Source organism: Adiantum capillus-veneris, chromosome 22 (assembly GCF_014529385.1).
Source record: "Adiantum capillus-veneris isolate H3 chromosome 22, ASM1452938v2, whole genome shotgun sequence".
Lineage (NCBI taxonomy): Eukaryota > Viridiplantae > Streptophyta > Polypodiopsida > Polypodiales > Pteridaceae > Adiantum > Adiantum capillus-veneris.
This window is the reverse complement of record NC_140952.1, coordinates 76503306-76510410: the sequence shown is the minus strand read 5'-3', so window position 1 is coordinate 76510410 and position 7105 is coordinate 76503306.

Sequence of the window (7105 nt, the reverse complement as noted above, 5' to 3'; positions counted from 1 at the left end):
CCGCACTGCAAGGAGGCGTCAAAACCAAGAGTTAGCTCGACAACACAAGAAAGCAGAAATAGAAGCATAGACCAAAGCACAACCAGAATCCACAGACTTGCATCCTGCACCAGAACATTTCAAATCTTACACCACAGGGGAGGCAAAGGTTGTGTACACAAAATCCCAAAGAATACCTATCGATGGGAATAATGGAATCTATGATGGTCCGGCAATAGTTAAAGAAATAGAATTAGCCAACCCCGGTGAAGAATCAAAACCTGTTTTTATTGCCCAAGACGTCACAGAAGTTGAAGAGGCGGTCCTCAAAGAGCTTCTCAAGGAATTCAAGGACATATTCGCTTGGACATACCATGATATGAAAGGTGTTCCACCTTCTGTGGTCCAACATACAATCCCTATGATTAGCACTGCGAAGCCCGTACAACAAAGACCCTACCCGATGAATCCTAAGTACGCAAAGATCATTCAAGAAGAATTAGAAAAGCTTATCAAATGTGGGTTCATATATCCTATTGAACACTCTGAATGGGTGTCTCCAATAGTTATCGTGCCAAAAAAGAATGGGAAACTCAGGGGGTGCGTGGACCTCAAAAAAGTTAATGCAGCTACTAGAAGAGACCATTACCCCCTACCATATTCCGAACATGTACTCGAAAGAGTTGCAGGCAAGGAAGCTTATAGCTTTCTAGATGGGTACTCAGGCTACAACCAAATCACGATAGCGCTAGAGGACCAAGCTAAAACTGCCTTCATCAAAGAATTTGGCGTGTTTGCATTTCGTGTGATGGCTTTTGGCTTAACAAATGCCCCTGCTACATTCCAACGATTAATAAACACTGCTTTTAAAGAATATTTGAGAGAGTTTTGTGAAGCTTTTTTAGATGACCTTTGTGTTTACTCTTCTTGGAAAGAACATCTATCATGTTTGCGGAAGGTGTTTGAAAAGTGTAGGTTATATCATATCTCATTTGAACCCGTTCAAATGCCAATTTTGGGTCAAGCATGGAGTTATTTTAGGGCATATAGTATCTAAGAATGGTATCTCAACCGATGAGAGCAAAATTAAAGTGATTCTAGAGTTACCACCACCAACCAATTACAAGGGAGTTCAAAGGTTCATGGGACACGTGGGTTATTATCGACGGTTTATTTTTTTTTTCGCTGAGATAGCACGTCCTTTGTACAAGCTTCTCATTGAATTTAAATGGAATGAAGAGTGTGACCAGGCCTATGAACAATTGAAGAAAACACTAGCAAGTGCTCCGATTTTAAGGACACCTAACTGGGATGTCATTTTCCATGTGCATATTGATGCATCAAACTTTGCTATTGGGTGTGTTCTCATTCAACCAGGAGAACATAAATTGGACTATCCCATTAGCTTTGCAAGCCGTCAATTGAACGATGCTGAAAGGAACTACACCACTACAGAGCCAGAAGGTTTAGCAATGGTTTATGCAGTAAAGAAATTTCGCTACTACCTTCTGGCAAACAAGTTTGTATTTTATGTGGATCATCAAGCGTTGCTGTATCTGGTAAACAAGCCATGCTCCACAGGAAGAATCACACGATGGTTGTTAATTCTTCTGGAGTTTGATTTCACGATTGTAGTGAGACACGGTAAAAGGCACGTCATGGCTGATCATTTGTCTCGCATACCCAATGGTGAAGCCCCTACAGGAGTTGATGATGAATTACCCGATACTTTCCTATTCATAGTTAAGACTATGCCTGAATGGAGTGAGAACATTGTTAACTTTTTAGTTAATGGTTTTCCACCCAAGGAACTTCGTAAGGATATCGCTCGAAGGCTAGTAAAAGAATGTGAACCCTATTGTTTGATTGCCGGAACTCTGTATAGATTAGGCAAGGACGATATTCTTAGGCGTTGTGCCCGCGAGGATGAATATTTGTATATCTTGCAAGAAGCACATATGGGCATAGCAGGAGGACATTTTTCAGGAGACCTGACTGCTAGAAAGGTGTTGCAATCAGGCTGTTGGTGGCCAACTTTATTTAAGGATGTATCACTTTTTACAAAAGGGTGTGATGAGTGCCAACGTTACAAGACCACACATCGCAAAGACAGAATGCCCTTACATCCTATTAAATTAACCCAACCATTTGAAAAATGGGGCTTAGACTTTGTAGGTCCAATTAGTCCCGCAGCTCGCAACACTCAATCTCGATATATTCTAGTTGCTACGGACTATGTAACAAAGTGGGCTGAAGCTAAGGCTTCACAAAAAGCTGACGCGAGAACAACAGCTAAGTTTCTTTTTGAGAACATTATCACAAGATTTGGTTGCCCTTTTGAAATTGTTAGTGATAATGGTACCCATTTTATAAATGAGGTAATAAGAGAGCTTACCACGACCTTTATGATATCCCACCATAAGTCTACACCTTATTACCCGCAAGCTAATGGACAAGCCGAGAGCACCAACAAGACTCTAATCTCTATTTTAACCAAGACGGTAGAAGCTCATCGCACTGATTGGGATTTGAAGTTGACATCTGCTCTATGGGCTTATCGTACTGCTTATAAAGTGGCTATTAATTGTACGCCATTCAAAATGGTATACGGCCAAGAAGCGGTTATGCCTTGGGAGTTTGTCATTCCTAGTCTTAGGGTAGCTTCGCAAGAAGGATGGAATGGTAACCCCTTAACCGAGCATTTGTATATCTTAGAAAAACTAGACGAAGAGAGACAGTTGGCTGTGCAAAATGCTCTTGTGGAAAAGGATATGAGAAAGAAGTGGTTTGATCTCCATGTGAAGGACAAGGACATCAAAGTTGGTGATAAAGTCCTTATGTATGGAGTACGTAAAGAGAAGAAAAAGTTGAAATATGCTGGTAAAGGACCATATAGAGTATGTGAAATTACCCCACAAGGTACCCTTCGTGTGGAAACTCTTGATGGAGTTGAAACCATTGGATTCCTCAATGGGAGTAAATTCAAAAGATATTATGATCCTTTAAGCCAAGAAGAACTACGGGCCATTCATCAAAAGAAGGCCGCCAAAGCACAAACCGAGTTAAAGAAGATACAAGCTCAAGCTGAGGCTAAGGAGCGACAACAACGTATATGACAAAAACGAGAGGCTAACCTTGGAGTCACAAATGCATTCCACGTGGAAATCGAAGAGGATTGGTTGGACTCTGACACACCTCTACGATACCCTATTGAGTTAAATAGTGCCTATGGAAAAGTGCTATATAACGCCTTATTGGACACGGGTGCTAAATATAATCTGCTATCCTATGGGGTGTGGTGTCAGTTAGGGAAGCCACCTCTATCTGAGAGTATTATCCAAGTCAAGGGTGTCAACAAGAAAAAAACTACGGTTTTTGGAATCTGGCACACTTCTGTCAGTTATGACAATGGAATTGTAGCTCAAGACTTTTTGGTCATGCCTACTGGAACTATGGAGGGTAATATAAACCTAGGACGCACGTGGATGATAGCCACCAAATGCACTATTGATTGGGGGACTGGGGGTGTCACAACGCAAAAACCAACTCTTATCCCTACCACTCAAGCCATAGTCCCTGAGATATTGCCTAAGGAAATAAAACCCAAGACATTGCATGTCCAGGAGGTTGAACCATACGTCCCCATAGCCCAACTCTCTAGATCTTCAACTGATGTAATTAAAAGAAAGCTTGAGACACACAAGAACCATCCTAATATAACAAAGAAAGCATACAAGTGGGTCCCTAAAGCTTCTTTAGTAACCATGGCTGATGCTAAAAAATGGAAGCCTCGTAAGAAACGTCCCACTCACTCCAAGAAATGTAAGAAAACGTGGCGCTGGATTCCTAAACGACTATTAAAAGCCCAAGGATACTATAAAGGAAATGATCAAATCTGGGTGCCCAAACGTAAATTGTACTCTTACATGTCACCTGGCCCATGTAAACCCAATCCTGTGGCTCCAAAACAAATTGAAAATCGTGGAAAGGAAAAAATCACGGATTGCGACACACCTGCTCCAGAGCTAGTTTGGGTACCAAAGAAAGAACGATTTGTTCCACCTAGCTCAGGAGGAGGAAAAGAAAATGAAGCTTCTTGCTCTTCATATAGTTCCTATACGGAAATAGAAGCTTCGACACAACCTCCACCTACCATTGTACATATCCATACAAGCAAGAAAGAGTTTGCACCTCCCGTTCTAGATTCACCACCTCCAACAATGTTGCAAATAAAATCATGGGAGAGTACCTTACCACCCTTGCAACTAGATGAAACACATAGGGTGATCGAAAACTATTGGTTAAAGCCTTTACCCATAACAACTTGGAACAATTGGTTTCAAAAGGTGACGACATCATTCCAAAAGGTATGATCTACCCAAGGAAGGGGGGAGTGTTTGCTGACATCCGTCATTCACTTGCTTCCCTCTCAACCTTCCTCCCTGACCTCTCAATCTCCAATCTTAGGGAATGTATATATAAAGCCTTATACTCACAAAAACAAGATAAAAAAGTAAAAGAGCAAGAGCCATAACACAAAATAATAAAAAAAAATTATGCACAAGAACACGACCCTTGTAATATTTTCACTCTAGCCATCATCTATTTGCGTGTACAGATATGGCTAGTACGCTAGAGTCATCCACTCCTGCCTTGGGTGAAAGGTACCCTCGTTACTTTTCACAAATGTTTCACATGGTCTTTCCAGTGCTTGCATGTGAATGGAATTTGATAGGTACGCTAGCATGTGAGAGGAATTTTGAGGAGTTAGAATGGCTGATACGTCTCTTGACCACGTCTGATCCATACTTAGTAGAGAGCGTTTCTCCCATTGCACAAGCCTACCCTTTTGACCAAGATGACTATAGGCGTCTAGTGACCTTCTTAGTAAACATGGGCACCTATGATGAAGAAGAAAATTTACATGACTACACGGATGGCACATATGGTCTCATGGATGATGACTTTGTTTATCTCAACGACGAGGATAGGGGTTTAGCCTTAGGGTTTCCCCCCAACCTCTACAATATCCTATTCCCTACTCTTTAGGGGGAGTGCAAATAATGAGGTTAGGGTTCCTTATGTTTTTTGTTGTGTTCAATAAGTGTTGGTACCTTTTCCCACTAATGTGCCTCCTGGAGGTATTCCTTTTGTTTCCTAGTGTGTATAGGAGCGTGTTGCTATTGATAGGATTTGGACCTTCATGGACCTTTCTCTCGTTCACACTTCAAATCAAGCGCGACCATCAACACAAACAGGTGTTTTATGTCCATTAGCATTGCCCTTATCTTTTTGCATCCATGTTTGTCTGCTTTGATTGTGATTGGTAGCATAATATTTGCTTAGTATCAAACATTTAATTCAATGTAATGTTTTGTCATAATCACTTGTCTAGGTTTAAAAATCAAGCAGTCCGACTAAGCTAGTTTGACCAAGCTAGGTATTAGAAATCTTCTCTTAATACCATGGGGAATGCCTTTCTAATAAGCAATGGTTACTTAGGTTCTTAATCCGATTTAGGCAGCATTGTGTGAAATGTACTAGGGCTTTCTAGTGGGCTTAACCATATTGACCTTTAGCTTAAGTATTATAAAGGGAGTTTACTAATGTGATGAGCCTGGGGAGGGTAACAGTGTTATATGACCCCCCAAAGTTACAAAATTAAAATGTTGAAAATGAACAAACAAAAAATCAAAGTGCCACAATGTAAAATTTTAAGCTGGAAGAGAAATCCCTGCTTAAATTGGTACTTCACTCACATGTATCGCCTATGGTACTAGAGCCCTAGAGGTTCCCAGTGTGGGCGCTTTTCCTTGAAAAGCAAAAAACCCAAGGCATATAAAATAAGCACACACATCAAAATTGAATCAATGTGAAAAGACTTTGGGGGGTCAAAGAAAAGGTAATCAGTCAGGCGATGATTTCATGAGAAATTCCTTTTATCGTAGCTTAACTACAAGGTCTTCTAGGTATAGCCTCTAGACAGCCCTCAAACATCAAATACTTGGCTCTCGCTATTAAATAACTTAATTGACCAGAGAAAATTGAGAAGTTACCCATGGTATTAATAGTCGAGCTCTAGTGCCTTTTGACCGTTAAATTAGCGACCCTGGACTTGTTTAATTTTTTACCTTTACATCTGTTTATGCATTTGATTATATTGCAATTTAATGTTTATTGCTGACAAATTGTCTAAAATTCTGTTACCAATTAATTTGTCTGTCTAAAATTGCATATGATTTTAAATTGTATATGAGAATGCAATTACTGTGGCAATGTTGTTTGATTTTGCAGTGATTGAAGAAGGCTACGCACATCCATGTCGACTGCTCTTCCATCTCGATGAACGAGCTTCAACTGGATAGCTTCCGAGGACGGAATCTACATCAGGAAGGGGGGCATGTTAACCCTCACGGCACACGGACACCCTATGATCTATAAACGTTGTATTATTTAGAGTCAGGTACCGGGCTTGTCGGACCAATAGGAACAGGGTAAGGGTGATCGCCGATGACAGGCGCACTCTAACTGGAATATTCAAGGAGTTAGTTGGCTAAGTATGGGCGCCCAAGTGTGAATGGGGTGAGCTCATATAAAAGCCACTAAACCTAATTTTTACTCATTCTCTCATTGTGCAATAGAAGCCGCTCTTGCTCCGTCTCCACCTTCTCCTTCACCATCTCCTTGTATGTGTGTGTGTGTACATGTGTGTGTGTGTGTGTCACAGAGAGAGAGAGAGAGAGAGAGAGAGAGAGAGAGAGAGAGAGAGAGAGAGAGAGAGAGAGAGAGAGAGAGAGAGAGAGAGAGAGTGATCGAGCGTTGCGGCGGCACGACGGTGGCGAGGCGGTTGAGCGCGGCGTAGCGGCGTCTCCCTCTTCTTCGCGGCGCGGGAATCCTTCATTCGCAACTACGCAAGAAGGTGAGTGACACACCATTCTTCCTTGTGAGCTTGTCTGTTGTATGACTGTGTGCTAGGAGCCTTGTGGCTCTCACACGGCGCGTAGCAAGTCCCTAGCCTTGACAGCCTAATTGATGGAATTTATGCTTAATTTGATGAAATTGGAATGAAATTGTAATCAAATAGGATGCCTAAATGCTTGTAGATTGATGATTTTGCAATAAATGT